Genomic DNA, 17,258 nt, shown 5'->3' with positions numbered 1-17,258 from the left:
AGAAGAACTGGAAGCTTTATGACCCAAGAATCGACGTATGAGGAAATCACATAAGCAGACCAAAGCTCCTTGTAACCTTATCTAATTTCTTAACCTTCTTTGTTAGAAGATTGCACTCGTAATATAATTTCAATTTGGGTCCATTTTCGATTCAATTCAATACTCGTATGTTCATTGGGTTCCATATTACATAATCTATGTTTGAAATTCAAATTATGAGGCAACTAATATTAATGTTGACCACGATATACCCAATTAGTAGATTTTGAACATAATCTATATTTGAAAAATTAACTGGGGCTTAACGGATGTAACATTTTTATTAGGTTGGATACTTGTTTGGAATGTTTAAAAAGGTTGAGATCAATTTGGAATGACACTAAAAGATTGGAGTGACCCACATGGCCAACAGCAATAGGCCACTAGGCCTTCCTTTGCATCCCAGCCCATTGGACTCTGCTCCAGCCTCGACTGGGCCTCGTGAGACCCAAACCTACAAGCCAGCTTTCGTTGGGCTTGCTTTCCCATGTAAGACCACATACCAGCACTGTGCTGGGCCTTGACCTGAAACCCAACTGTTTTGATGATGTTTCTCCCACTCCCGTAAGCCTTTGGGCCTGCCCTTGTCTCTGGACCCTTGACCTGCAGTCACCCCATAGGCTGCATACTGCAGCCAACCCGTGCCCCTTGCTTACAGCACCCAGCCCAAATATTTTTGACCCAATAATATTATTTTAATATTATTTTGCTTCTACAATCGACCTCGTATGGCCCAATTTATTAAATTAATTAAAAGTGACCTGCAGTCTATTAATCTAATAATGAATCCAAAATTATTGACTTGAAAATCACTTTTGGACATTAACGATTCAATAATTTATTTTTTATACTTTGAACCATTGACATACTTTCGTAGTAACGAAGCTCTCACACTTGAGTTTCCTAAGAAACTCAAATCCACCACACTTAGTTGTATATTGCATTCTGTGTTCTTGTAGGAACCTCTATTTTATGAACTAAATGTTCATAAACTAAAATTTAACCTATAGTTTCAAATTTAGTGCCTTTGAAACCCGAAGTTTTCTTAAAACAATACACCGATGAAAGCCCGACATTTTTCATGAAAACCATGTCTTAGAACTCGAATGTTCTAACTTTGATGCTTATGGATGATTCATTCTGATAGCACCAATCACAATCTTGTTCCCTCCAATTCAGTGGATTTTCGAACCGTCACAAGTTCGATTTCCCTTATTTGGACGTTTCTAATAGAAACTACTTTATGTGGGGTACAAGACATGAATCTCCACTTGACTATCAAGAAGCTGAGAAACCATTGAAGCCAACAATGGCAAGGAAGAGCTGATTAAGCCTCCGCCATGATCTTCATTTGAAGACTTATGCCCGAAGCATTACAAATGGAAATACCTCCTAAACGAGGATTCCATGGCTCTTTGGCTCGCTCCTACGGACTGTCTAATCATGAAAGACATTGCCTAAAGCACACCATGATTACGTCTATGAATTAGTACAATTTTGAAGTTTATAAATCCGAATGAATTTTGACTAGATAATACTTTTCTCGTCCTTCCTTGTTTCTAACTCGCTTCTGAAGCGGTAGTGTAGAAAGCGGAAGTTTACCAAATTCTTGGATCTAATTACTACCACAGACATGTGGTAGAATCAAGGCCTTCCAAGGTGTGGCATCATGCCCGAAGCGTGATCCTTGGCACCTAAGACTTAAAACTTCAAGAATAAAGGCTAGTATTCCCAAACCTTAACCCTGCAGAATCTACTTCCATCTTGATGGAATAGATCATTGGTTATGCACGTGTTCATGCCCCTACCAATGTTGTTAAGGAGTACCATTCTAGTAGTCAATATGTGAGACTAATTTTGATCCACCAAACTGAAGGATAATTTTGTGAAAACATGTTCATTTGAATAACATCTATAGCATGCAATTAACAATTAAAAGGCGGAATCATGCTTGCATGCACTCAAAAACAAAACATTACCCATGAAATTCAAAGCCTAGTAGATTGGTGAACCAAAGACTCAACTCAAATCAAAGTGAGTTGAGAAATTATACCTTTGTAGATTCCTCTTTGCATAAGCAAAGGCTAATCACCCAAAGAGAGGGCCTTCATTCCTTGCATCTTAGATCTATGGATTTGGATGGATGAAATGGTTCTCCAAGTTCCCAAAATTGAGAACCTCTAAGTCTCTTCACCAAGGTTAGATTTGAGAAGAAATGAGTGACCTTGGAGGAGTAGGATTGCTAGCTAATCCCTCCAAGGGGGCCGGCCTCTTTAGAGAGAAAGGAGAGCTTGTGTTCTCATCCTTTCTCCAAAAGAAAACCCTAAATGAATTTTGGCTATAAAGTCATATTTATACCTTAATTCATTGGAGTGGCAAACTTGTAAATAAGTCCAAAACCCACGCCATCTCTAAATGGCCGGCCATAGGATTCATTGGGCTATTTGGGCCTTTGTGAATCATTATTCATTAAGTTGTCATACAACTTAAGTCAATGGACTTGACGTTCGAAGCCCATTGGGCCTTAAGGTCCAAAACTATCCCGAGGTCTTTAACGAACTTATTCGTTTGATTAATTAACATATTAATTAATCCTTGCCGTAAATAATTAAACCATTTAATTATTCTTACTCATCTCCGTTGTTTCTTCAATCTCTACCTTACACGGTGTACGATCCATTAGGTTCCTTTTAGCGAGGCAGTGGGCGATTAAAACTCTTTCAAATCGATTGTGAATTGAAACTTACTTTCAATTCTCCCTTTAGTGTTTATACACGTTTAGGGCTTCCACTAACCATGAGTGACACCTAGCAGCATATCATGGTTACCCAAGCTAATCAGAAGAGGTGGAGAACCTATTCAGTTTAGGATTACAATGTAATACGGTCTTTCTCTAATACAATACTCTTGACCACATTGTTTGGTTTGATAGTTTATTCATGTCTACTATCCAATGTGTTTCATTTACTTATATGATTACCTTGAATGTGATTTGGAACACCTTCCTAAATCTCATTCATACTTTGGCCAAAGATTCTTAATCATATCATAGATTATTCTCCCTCAAACGGTTTGAAGGTTAGAGATCCCTTGTTGCGCATTCACTTGCCTCCATAGCTAAGTGGCTTAACCCCAACTATGCCGTGGACACCCGCGAATGGAGTGACTTTGACATAATCAAAGATCAAGGACCTAACCACAAGACAACTATGATGCCTCAAGTCAAAGGACTACTTTGCATTATCCCAACCATGAGTTCTCATGTGACATGAGTTATGAGAACTCCTCGTTGATCGTGTTCAGTGGACTCATTCGCTATTGAGCACCTACATGCTTGTCTTGGTGTCAGTCACACCAATGACTCGAGACTAGTCACTCTCCCTGAGAGAAGACACAACACGTACTGATCTTAACGGACTGTCAATGCCCAATTGACAATCCTATGATCAGGAACGTTTAGGACATGTATACGAAAGAGAATGGTCTCATGAATCTAACTTCTTTAGATCGCATTCTCCTAATCACATATTCCTTGGACTTATCGTTTACGCATATAACATTTATATGAGACGGCTCAAACAATAACTTTTGTGCTTTATATTTAAACTACATTAGTTTAACTTGTGAAATGTCCGTAAAGTATCATCATATGATTGGTTTTAGGGCACATTTCCAACAATCTCCCACTTGCACTAGAGCCAATCAGCTTGGTCATCACTGATGATACCTCTTATGTAGTCATTTCAAAAATGGCTGAGTAGTAGGCCTAGAGAATGGATATCTATATGTTATCCATAAAAGCAACCTTGAGAATAATGACGTCACCATTATACGTGATTCTCAATCATGTGGTTTAGTCTCTCATTTGAGTTCGAACCTTGATGAGACCTTGATTCCTTGGCTTGAGCTATCGCCCCATTAGTGTCATAGTGTCAGTACACTAGATACACTTTCTGGTTGGAACCGAATAGAGAGTTCATAAATGAACTTTCCCATCCAAACAACATTGTTGTATACTTCTATATGGCAATATATTTTGCATTCATAATGGAACACACTAAAGTCATTACTTTAATGTTTCCATCCAAATATCTCTTTAGTCATAATAAAGAGATATCTGTTTATCTCTTCATTCATAATGAAGAAACATCCAATGATGGATTAGATTCATAATCTAATACATTTACGCTTCCATTACGTTACTCTAATTCTTCCTCGATCTTTGAGGAATTTATCCTTTAGTATTTCTTAAATACTTAAGGACTCACTTAACAGTTGCCATGGTTCTGATCCTCGGCTTGCACTGATATCGTCTTGTACCGTTCTTGGTACAACTCATATCAATGTTTTCATACAATATGAAATACATAAATCACCTTTCTGCTTATGCATAAAGGATTCCATTTACGCATTATTTCTTTGGGAGTCAAAGAGTACATTCCCTTTGAAAAGAGCAACTTCTTAGTCTTACTAGAGTTGTCCATTTGATTGAAGTTTATCATCATATGAGAAACTTCCTAGCATCTCTTTTCTATTATTAGGGATTTACATCCAATTATATCCTAAAATCTATCATTATAGATTTACATCCCATGTATATAGACTATGTCTCCCATATACATTCTATCTTCATATAATGTTTTAAAGTCATAACTTTAATGAAGAAGTATTCTTTTCATTTCCAAAATTAATATATCATATATATTTAAATTTTAGGAACATGATTAACTCCCACTAATCTTTTGTAAACCTAGTAAACAAAAGATTCATTTACATCTTTATGAGAAATCAAACGATTTGATCCTTTTCTCATAAGATGCTTATAGCTCCCACTAGCTTGCTAAGATTCATGATGGATGGATCTCTACAACTTACATGTCATGTGATTTATAGTTTTAGACATATATTATCAAGACTATCTTAATAATGGTTTCGGAAACTCATATTATGTCCAAACATTAAATCACCATTTAGTTGTAGCTAGCAATCTTTGAATTAATTGAAACCAAGACTATGTCAAAGATGGTTTCTTCAAAGTCAACCATTCTCTTTGATTGTAGTCATCTTAAGCTACCAATTAGCTATGAAGGTTTCATTATTTCGGGTCAAATGGTACTTTACCATTTCCTTGAGTATATATCGTATATACACTCAATGTAGTCATAAGGATTTTCATTCTTATTTCTTTTGAATTAAGAGATGCAACTCTATGACATAGTCATAAAGTTCAAACCATTCAACTGAGACGGTTTATAAATCCTTCTCGACTACCTTGGAGCTTTTGGTATAGGAACTAGGTTGTTATATTTGTTGATTATTATCTTGTCTCTCAAAGAACCCATTCTTTGAGTTCTATTCCTCGTTCATTTGCATTTAGGCAAATCATATTGTAGAATTACAATGAACTACCCAACAAAACAACATTTGTTAGTTGGTTTATAGAAGTGATATCCAAAAGTTAATTTAAGGATATCCCACAAGATTGTTATCAAACAAATATTGCTTATTAGCACACAACCCCAAATCTTAACATGCTTGAGATTTGTCTTTCTTTCCAACTACATATTATGGAGTCATGAAAATTTTTGGAAGATCTTCTAATAGACAATCATATTGTTTTTAGAAGTATATATCCTATATATGGGTAATAGATAACATCCAACGAACTAAATCTTATTCGAGTTCGTTCTTCTCCTAATGGAGAAATTCATTATCTTATGATGCTTTTTTCCTTGATATCTTTCAAGGAAACTCATCTAAAGTGTTACCTTTCCTTGGATCAAATCTAAGGAGGTAAATACTTTAGACGTCTTACTCATCAACTTACATTTCTTGAATTCTTTGAAACCTTTTGCAAAGTATTCGGACTTGTGTTTATTCAAAATAAACTATAGTCCAACCAAGAGTGATCTTCGGTGAATGTCATATAACATGAGCAGTATTATGTTGTGGACAAGTGCCACTAACATCTAAGTGAATTAACCTCAACAACTTTGTGATTCTTTCTTCTTTCCAAAAGAATAAAGATTCGAACATTTCGCCTCTATACAATTTTAACAAGAAGGTATTGGATCCGGATCTAACGATCCAAAGCATCCATCTATGACCAACTTGTAATTTATGTTTTAGAGGTATCACAACTCAGTTGGGATTAATCACTACCTTGCAACCTTTTGGGTTTTAAGCATCATTATGTTCTAAACAGTTAACACTACCATATCATCTCTACTATAGAGACAATCAATTAGATTACTATAATCCAATCATTGATTAATAAAGAACAATGTTTTGTCAAACAAAACATTCATCCATCTCTACTATAGTGACGGAATTAAGTTCCTTAAAATTGGAATGTAAAGACAATCTTTGGTTTTTCCAATTTCTTTAGTAGTTCATATGAGGAAGTAAGTACTATCTGCTTTCGTAGAGATCTATATTTTATTCACGTTCCGAATGTGAAGCACCTTTTCTTCTCTCATATATCTTCTACTTCTTATTAGTCACACTTTTACAACGATTGTAAAATATAGTTACTAATACAGAATCAAACATTCAAGTAGAAGAACCAACTATTTTGAACTATTCAAGAACAATTTACAACACCTTCGAAAGGTGTGTTCTTGACACTTGCAAGACAATTCTTGCAAATACCCATTCCAATGTCCATCCTTTCATAAAGAAAGTTTGTTCCCTTGGAGTTATTTTATCTTCTTTATTTGACTTCTCCCTTGACTACATTAGTCATGATCCCTAAACTCCCACTATCTCTCTTGAAACTTATTTCAATTGTGTTATACACATCAAACATTTTGGAGAGCATGTGGTTATTGTTCACTAAATAGTTTACAATAAACTTAGTGAACCATTAGGATAGGGAAACAAAGGTGAAGTCCTTGCCTAGTTTCCATCTCGTTAAGTGATTTAACACTTCAACACTCAATGATTCAAAATCATCATAAGTCCATGTTGATGGACTATTTTTGTCAAACAACCATTATGTTCTAAACATAATTACAAACTTTCAAGAGTTGTTCAAGGCAACTCTCATTTCTTCATACAACAATTTGTAAGTGAAGAATCATGGCACATTAAGTGTCCATGTCCTTGTGCTTTCTTCTAAAGTTCCTTGTTCATGTAACAAAGAAACAAGCACTAATGTTTGCATTAACTAAGGGTTGTTCAAAGCAACTCTTATTTCTTCATACAACAATTTGTAATTGAAGAATTATGACATTAAAAGTGTTGTCCTCTTTATGATAGACTTTATCTAACATGTTCTTCCAATGATACATTATCAATAGGAAGATTGTGAGGATGAGACTACTTAGGTACTTTTACAAGCCATTAAAGACAATCTATGGTTTTGTAGTACCAAGTCCGGAAACTAAAGCTTTCGGCTTTTATTTGTCAAGTGTTGGATAGCGTTTGCAAATATATTGGTAAATAAATACATAACGAATATAAATTGATTGATTTTAAGCCATTTGATCCGGGTCTTTAAATCAAATAGCACCACCCACTATTTTTGGCAAATTCCATATCCCTCATTGGAATTCGAGAGTTTTGGAGGAAACTCTTAGCAGGGTATGGGAGACTCACTATTACCAAGCCCACCTCAGAAGAAAATCATATTGGCTAGCGTTAATAATAATGAGAGAGTACGCTTACTCATTTGCATCTCTTGCAAGTACCCATCTAGTTTGGCCTCTAGAGAATGATGCCTCAGAAGAATATCATATTGGCACATTGCACTTAGTTAAGTCTTTCCCACCATGGTAGTTCAAGTAAGGGTTCAAGAATGGCCTCAGAAGAATATCATATTGACCACACTCGTTGCCTACCTTCACTTCATCATATGTGTATAGGCTTCTCCTGAATGTAAGCACATACTTTGCAACCCCAGAACTGGACAAATACGATGTATGAGTCACAAACGATTGAAGCCCACCACGGTGGAAGGCCACGAAAGAGTGTTCAAAGCACTCTCACGCTTATCAACTTAATAATGGTTTGGTTGAGGGTTTTTATTAGGTCTCATCACATATAAACATTCATTTTAATCTTATTAAAACAATTTTGGTCCTATTACAACTATTGGTCCATTTGATTGTTTTTAGTTGTATATAATACTCCCACTATGCTTATAAAACGGTTTTTAAAGCAAGAGTATATGATACTACTAACATAAGGTTTGCATTCATTGATGGACTATATAGTTGCCTTAGGGCCTTAGGATGACTATGAACCCTTGTTTAGATTCAACACGAGCCTAGTGTTGAATCTCGGTCTAGGGATGGTGATTGATTTTAGTTACGCGTTTAATCACATTAAGGCGTGCTATCTTAGGGGCGTTGGACCCTCTACTCCATTTTCATGCATATCAAATAATACAAGAAAGGAGTACTTCAAAGTAAAGATGAGCTTATGCTCTTTACAACATTTGAATAAAACAAATTACTTTAAAGTAAAGAAGAGCTTATGCTCTTTTACAACATTTGATCAAATCAAATTACAACCAAAATCTAATCTACACATTCCCATGGTTCAAACAAATTTGAAACGGCCTTTCACATAGCTCAATTATATTAGGCTTAGGTTCATAATCACCCTTTAATTAATTAACATTTTAACTAATTAAATTGAATGCAACATTTTCATTTGGTTTTTGTATCCATAAAATTGATTTAAATGGAGCTAAATGAAATGAAAATCCAATTATCATTTAAAGGAAACAATTTTGTTCTCAACTTAATTTGGGCCAAAATGCAATAACCTCAACTTTTGGGCTATATGGCAAAAACATAAACTTTTGGGGTCACTTTGTAAAAACACAAAAGTCCACTACTTCATGTAATTACAACTAGAACCCAAAAATTTCAACAAATGCAAAAACTTCATTAAAGGAGCAAAACAATTTGTCCTTTAGCGTTTTTGGACCTAAACGTAAAAACGTAAACTTTCGGGTCAAAATACAAATACACAAAAGTATCAAAACTTTATGTAATTGCATAAAAGCCCCAAAAATACCCTATTTTAATAGGGTGGCCAGTTTTAGAGAGGGAAGGGAGTGATGTGTGTGTTGATTTGTAGTTTTGACATAAAGTCATGTAAGAAGTGCATGACACAAAAGTCATGCAAGTGGTGTGTGTGAAAGGGAATTAATCCTTACACACCCATCACCATTTCTATCACCTTTCAAATAAATATCTAACACATTAAAACTTTTGATAAAGCATAAAACAATGACTTTATGAAATAAATCAAAACTTTGAATCAAAACACCAAACTTTTTGTTCTTGGCAAAAATGTCAAGAACAATGAAGAACATTCATGAAAAACCCAAAAAATCTCCATGAACATTTTTCTCCCAAAAACATCCCAAAACCATTCGAACTTAAGGGAAATAACATATAACCAAACTAGGGTACATAGGGGTTCCAAAAGTTACTTGAAAACACTTTTAACAAGACAAACATGAACCCAAAAATCCACCCTTTGGATTTGGCCGAATTTTCCCAAAAACATGGCACCAAATTTTAGCTCCAATATTCATGCTCATATGAACTACATCTACAACATTTCAGATGGCAAATTTTCCAACAAAATTTACATTCAAAGAAACAAGAATAAAGCTTGTAACATATTACAACTTTTAAATCAAAGACTATGAACTACAAAACCCAAAAGGATTCACCAACTACTAGACCTAGGCTCTGATACCACTTGAAGGATAATTTTTTGAAAACATGTTCATTTGAATAACATCTATAGCATGCAATTAACAATTAAAAGGCGGAATCATGCTTGCATGCACTCAAAAACAAAACATTACCCATGAAATTCAAAGCCTAGTAGATTGGTGAACCAAAGACTCAACTCAAATCAAAGTGAGTTGAGAAATTATACCTTTGTAGATTCCTCTTTGCATAAGCAAAGGCTAATCACCCAAAGAGAGGGCCTTCATTCTTTGCATCTTAGATCTATGGATTTGGATGGATGAAATGGTTCTCCAAGTTCCAAAAATTGAGAATCTCTAAGTCTCTTCACCAACGTTAGATTGGAGAAGAAATGAGTGACCTTGGAGGAGTAGGATTGCTAGCTAATCCCTCCAAGGGGGCCGGCCTCTTTAGAGAGAAAGGAGAGCTTGTGTTCTCATCCTTTCTCCAAAAGAAAACCCTAAATGAATTTTGGCTATAAAGTCATATTTATACCTTAATTCATTGGAGTGGCAAACTTGTAAATAAGTCCAAAACCCACTCCATCTCTAAATGGCCGGCCATAGGGATTCATTGGGCTATTTGGGCCTTTGTGAATCATTATTCATTAAGTTGTCATACAACTTAAGTCAATGGACTTGACGTTCGAAGCCCATTGGGCCTTAAGGTCCAAAACTATCCCGAGGTCTTTAACGAACTTATTCGTTTGATTAATTAACATATTAATTAATCCTTGCCGTAAATAATTAAACCATTTAATTATTCTTACTCATCTCCGTTGTTTCTTCAATCTCTACCTTACACGGTCTACGATCCATTAGGTTCCTTTTAGCGAGGCAGTGGGCGATTAAAACTCTTTCAAATCGATTGTGAATTGAAACTTACTTTCAATTCTCCCTTTAGTGTTTATACACGTTTAGGGCTTCCACAAACCATGAGTGACACCTAGCAGCATATCATGGTTACCCAAGCTAATCAGAAGAGGTGGAGAACCAATTCAGTTTAGGATTACAATGCAATACGGTCTTTCTCTAATACAATACTCTTGACCACATTGTTTGGTTTGATAGTTTATTCATGTCTACTATCCAATGTGTTTCATTTACTTATATGATTACCTTTAATGTGATTTGGAACGCCTTCCTAAATCTCATTCATACTTTGGCCAAAGATTCTTAATCATATCATAGAGTATTCTCCCTCAAACGGTTTGAAGGTTAGAGATCCCTTGTTGCGCATTCACTTGCCTCCATAGCTAAGTGGCTTAACCCCAACTATGCCATGGACACCCGCGAATGGAGTGACTTTGACATAATCAAAGATCAAGGACCTAACCACAAGACAACTATGATGCCTCAGGTCAAATGACTACTTTGCATTATCCCAACCATGAGTTCTCATGTGACATGAGTTATGAGAACTCCTCGTAGATCGTGTTCAGTGGACTCATTCGCTATTGAGCACCTACATGCTTGTCTTGGTGTCAGTCACACCAATGACTCGAGACTAGTCACTCTCCCTTAGAGAAGACACAGCACGTACTGATCTTAACGGACTGTCAATGCCCAATTGGCAATCCTATGATCAGGAACGTTTAGGACATGTATACGAAAGAGAATGGTCTCATGAATCTAACTTCTTTAGATCGTATTCTCCTAATCACATATTCCTTGGACTTATCGTTTAAGCATAGAACATTTATATGAGACGGCTCAAACAATAACCTTTGCCCTTTATATTTAAACTACATTAGTTTAACTTGTGAAATGTCCGTAAAGTATCATCATATGATTGGTTTTAGGGCACATTTCCAACACAAACACCGTTGAAAGAGCAGAATTTTGACATGGATGGCCTTGTTGGTCGAATCCTTTAGTAAACCATTTACTTTGTGAACATTTTTCCATGTTCTTGGATTCAAGTTTGGTGTATGTTTTACTTGTTGATAATCTTATTGATATTGTCTTCGAATATGAGTTAATTGAATGATGTTTCTTAACACATGTGACCAATTCAATTAAACACATGCTTAGGTAGGAATGTGGGAAAGTTAGTTGTCTGGATGAATGCGTACTACGCACACTAACTATACACCTAAATCACATCTCTAACAATGCCTTCAGGTCTATCCAACTTGATTAAGAGCATTGGCATGCTCCTCATTATATGAATGGTACTAAATTACCATTTAAGGAACCTTAAATTCTCCCTGTCGTTAAGTTTTTTTAAGGATATTCGAGAGAACTGATGGGAGCATATTTATGCAACTTAGTTAGCTTGTTCATGTGCATTTATGTTGTTATTCCTTAGTTGATTTAGTATTGCAAGCCATTTTCGTGTGGTTGTAGGTACAAAGGGTTAAAGAGGCAAAGAAGTGCATTTTGGTGCCTTTTGAAGCAGTTTTGGGCATGGAATGGATATCCATGCATGGAGCAAAGTGGTTGGACGAAATTAAAGATCTAAAGAAGCTAGGAATGTGCCAAGGAAAGGAAGAAAATAAATTGAGGACCAAGGAAGACAAGGAAACCATTAAGAATGAGGAAAGACTAGTCAAACTTGCCTTATCTTGTCGTTACCTTTCCTAATCCTAAATTACCAAAGATTTAGTCACACGAAGGGTTCCTAAATACTTTGGGACATTTCATTACATATTCTACAAGTCCTAAACCTGCCCTAAAAGTCCAAGCCATACCATCCTTCATCATTTATCTTCCTTGCCGTGCAAGGGAGCCATTCCTTTCCTATTTTCTGCCATAAATCACTCCATGTCGTGCACATTCATCAATGTTCCCTCCTTCCACTCATTTGCTGCACCATTCCACTTCCTTTCCTTTGTCTACCATGTGCACAATATCCTTTCACCTCCTTGCACTCATTGATTCACCACTTACTCAACTTTCCACCCATGCCATGCATAATCACCCTTGTCCCCTTCATGCACCAGATTTCTTGCACTCATTTCATACACCATTACACTCATTATCCACTCATGCCGTGCACTACCCTTGTCTCCTTCATTATTTCTGATTTCATGCATCAAAATATTGAATCATTGCACTCAATTGTTGCACAATTCTTGTCCCCTTCACCCATTAGATTTCATACAACTTTTACCTCCATTACATGCACTCATTGATGCACCATCCACCACATTTGGAATCTCATGTCGTGCATCATTTGTCTTGCTGCACCTTTGACTCATTTCTGCACCATTCCACCTCCCTTTCCTTTCTCTACCATGTGCACAATCATTCATGTTCCCTACTAGCATTCATAGCTGCAACACCACTCCATTTTACCCCCCATGCTTTGAATCATCACTCACTTTCACCTTTGAATCATTTCAAACACCACTCGATGCACTCATTGCTGCAACACCACTTCATTTTACCCCCCATGCTTTGCATCATTACTTCATTTTAACCCTTGAATCATTGCACACACCATCATTTTTCCCCTCCTTGCCGTGCACTTCCTCTATAAAAGGAAGTGTGTGTGGCAGCCATATAGTTTAGTTTTTGCTTGATCATTCATCCCCATTTCAATACAACCTTCATCCAAACACATCCATTTCATCTTCACATCCATTCCTCCATACAAACAAACCTTTAAACACTCACCAACACCTTGTGCCGTAGCAAAGGAAGGGAAGGAAAGTGCTTGGACGTGCTTGCTGTCCAACTTGGATCGTTGGAGCGTTTAGGTGTTTTCTTTCTTTTGTTTCCAATGTTTAAATTCATTTTCTTTCGTTTTGTTGTGAATATGAGTGGCTAAACCACTCTTAGTTAGGGGTGATTTCAAAGCCATGATTATGTGTGTAATATGATTTGATAAATTCCAGTTATGAACTCTTGAATCGTGAATGCAATTGGCTTAACTATTTGATTGATAACTTATTTGTATTTGTTAATTAAGGGTCGACACTTAATTGGCATGCATAAATCCTTTGCTAGAGTATAAGGAAGTTTCACATAATCGTTACAAACTTATATTCACATGTAGTGAAGGTCGCTTATAAACGATCGCGTTGAGTTCAATTCCTAGCATGAGTGACATGATGTCATAGTTGCAAGTTCTTTGTCAATGCTTATGATTTTCATTAAACGTAATGATCTTTGATTGTATCTCTATTATGATGTCATGTAGGGAACTTTTGAAGAATGTTTTGGGATGTCGAATGATGTCATCCAATCCAATAAAATAAGGAAAATCTGAGAGTTAACTAGTGATGTCACAGTTAATTTGGAGCATTGTCGTTCATAATTAAATGAATTAGTAACTGGAAATCGAATTATTTGCATACATGTCATGTGTGGATAAAAAGCTTCTAGCTATCCCATCCATGATCTTATTTCTCACATTCGTTTTACAATTTGTCTAGATTTTCATACTTGTTTGTTTGTTACAACTTCATCCAAATCAAAACCCCCTTTTAGTTTCTTGTTTCAAAGTGTTTCAAATCTGTTCTAGTTTGTGTTTTTAAGTGTTTTTAGTTTGTGTTTTTAAGTTTATTTGGTTGTTTTGAGCTGTTTTGATTATTTTAAGTTTGTTTTGAGTCTTGTGAATCTTGTTAAATGTTTTTTAAGTTTAGTTTTATGTGTTTGAGTCAGTTTAGAGATTATTAGCAAGCCCTCCTAATCCCTGGTCTAGAACGATCCCTACTTATACTTATACTACAATTGTCAAAAGAGGGTCAAATTTGTGTGTTAAGTTAATTTTCGCATCAAATTTTTGGCGCCGTTTTCGGGGATTAGCAACTTTGCTAATCCTTTGTTATTTCTTTTTTTTTTATTTTCACGTGTTTTTGTTCGTAGTTGCTGATTTTACTTGTTTTCTTGTTTTAGGTGGTTTATGACTCGAAGTTCTCAACCTATTCATAAGCACATCCTTGACTTTGACGACGATTTTGAATGAACTTTGAGATGAGCAAGGAATCAACAAGAAACCCAACCATCTCAACCTGCACCCGATCTTGAAGAAGACAAAGTAGAAGAGCAAGAGGAGGCCACGACAAGGTCTTTTAAAGAAGTCCAAGAAATGGCAGTAGACAATCGAACAATCAAGGAGCTTTCCGCTTCAGGATTGGACAATGCTCTGCCTTTATGCATTCAATATCGAAGGGCGGCCCAAAACAAGACCGACGAGTTTGAATTAAAGTCCAGCTTATTGCACCATATTCCTAAGTTCCATGGGTTGTCCATGGAAGATCCTAATAAACATTTGAAGGAGTTCGAGGTTGTTTGTTCGAGCATGACCCCTGTGAATGTTGATGAGAGCATTATGAAAATGAAGGCTTTTCCCTTTTCTCTCTTGGAAAAGGCTAAAGATTGGTTGTATAAGCTAGCCCCCGAAACTGTCATATCATGGGAGAGTATGAAACGGGCATTTTTGGAGAAGTTTTTCCCAACTTCTCGAGTCATTCTTGAAGGGAATACTATGAGATTCATGTGGGATTTCTAGTGACTAGCATGCATATACAATTCAAAATTTATATACGAAAGCAACGGAAGCATGTTATCAAATAATATCAATGCAATAGTCATGTAAACCCCCTTCAAGATGCATAGGTTTGTGTAAGATGCATCAAAAACAAATTTATATAAGAACAAAGTTTAGGAGTAGTTTTATACCTCTTGATCTAGATCTTAGACCAAGGATGGACCACCTCCAAGCCCTTTGCTCCTTGAACTCCTTAAGCCTAGCCTCCTTCCTTGCCTCTTCCACTTTGTTTAGAATGAGTGCTCCTAGGTTCTCTTCAAGTTTCCAAAATTGAAAACCTCTAAAGATCCTCACCCACTAGTGTACTGAGAAGGATGAATGAATAACCAAAGGGGTGAAAAGATGATTAGCTAAATCCCCCTATGGTGGCCGGCCCTTTGAGTGTTAGAGAGATATTTTTCTTTTTCTCTTTTGTTCTTTTAACACTTCAAAAAACCCTAATGAAACATTTGCTATAAAGTTCCTTTTATAGCCAAAAAGAAACAAATCAACATTTGACCTTTCTCTCCCTCCTTTGGCAGCCCCTTTGTGTTGTTTGGGCTTTGGGCTTTTATTTATTTCAAGTCATCCAATGCTTGAATAAAAGGCCAATGGGTTTAGGCCCAATGGGCCCAATTAAACCCGAATGTTTCTTTAAGCCCAAAACGATCTTATATCGCTTTTATGATTTCTTTAGACTTTCTAATTAATCACAACACTTAATTAATCCAATTAATTATTTCCATCATCCATTAGTTACTCACTACAAGAGTGTATTGGTGAACAATCGTTTTAGGTTCTAATTAGCAAGGCAGTGAGGTGATTGGCTCCAATCCAATTGATTATATTTAATCCAATCACTTAGTGAATTAAAAACTTACTTTTAATTCACCTTCTTCTTTGATGACTACATTTAATCATCTAGAAGAACTCACAAGCCATGAGTGACATCTAACCATATATCATGGCTACCCAAGCTAATGTAGAAGTTGTTCGGAGAACCTATTCAGTTGGAATTACAATGTAATTCGATCCTTCTCTAAAACAATACTCTCAATCACATCACTAGGGTATGGATATATTATGTCAAACCCCTAATGTGATTATTCCTTCTTATATGATTCAATTGAGTCGTATAGGAACGCTTTCCTTTATTACGCTCGATACTTCGGCCGAAGATTCCAGAATCATATCTTAGAGTATTCATCCTCTCTTAACGAGGATTAGAGATTCCTTGTTGCACATTCACTTGCCTTCATGACTAAGTGGCTTAACCCTGACTATGCCGTGGACACCCGCGAATGAAGTGACTTTGACATAATCAAAGATCAAGTACTTAACCACAAGACAACGATGATGCCTCAGGTCAAAGGACTACTTACATTATTCCAACTATTGGAGTTACTTGCTTGACATGTGTGTAAACCTCCATGCAAGTACTCTCGTTCGATTGAGTTCAGTGAACTCATTCCCTTAATGAGCACCTACATACTTGTCTTAGTGTCACTACACGAATGGGGTGAGACTTTCCATCCTTCTAATTGAAGCGGACATAGTATGTACCGGTCTATGCATTGTCAGTATCCCTCCGACAATCCTATGACCAGGAACCTTTTGGACATGATGGTTATGTGAAGAAGGTCTCTGTAGTCTAACTTCATTAGATTACTTCTCCAATCGCTCCATTGTCCATGGATTCACCATTTAGGACATATATCGTTTATAGAGATAGTCCTAAATAGTATCTTTGCCATTTGATGTATAAGAGTCATCTATACATCCATTTATTGTCCTGAAAGGTTTCTTCCAAAGATTGACTTTCAGGGCATATTTCCAACAATTCTACTACGTAAAAGGATTAGTGGCATTCAGCAAAACCAAGGTGAATCCTTTCCCACTTACTATGAGCACTTTAAAACCCTTGCTGCTTTATGTCCACAGCACCAGATGAAGGAGGAGTTTCTTTTTCAATATTTTTACGAAGGGCTTCTACCAATTGAACGACAAATGCTAGATGCCTCAGTG

Source organism: Malus domestica, chromosome 13 (assembly GCF_042453785.1).
Source record: "Malus domestica chromosome 13, GDT2T_hap1".
Taxonomy (NCBI): domain Eukaryota; kingdom Viridiplantae; phylum Streptophyta; class Magnoliopsida; order Rosales; family Rosaceae; genus Malus; species Malus domestica.
Note: the sequence above shows the minus strand (reverse complement) of the source record.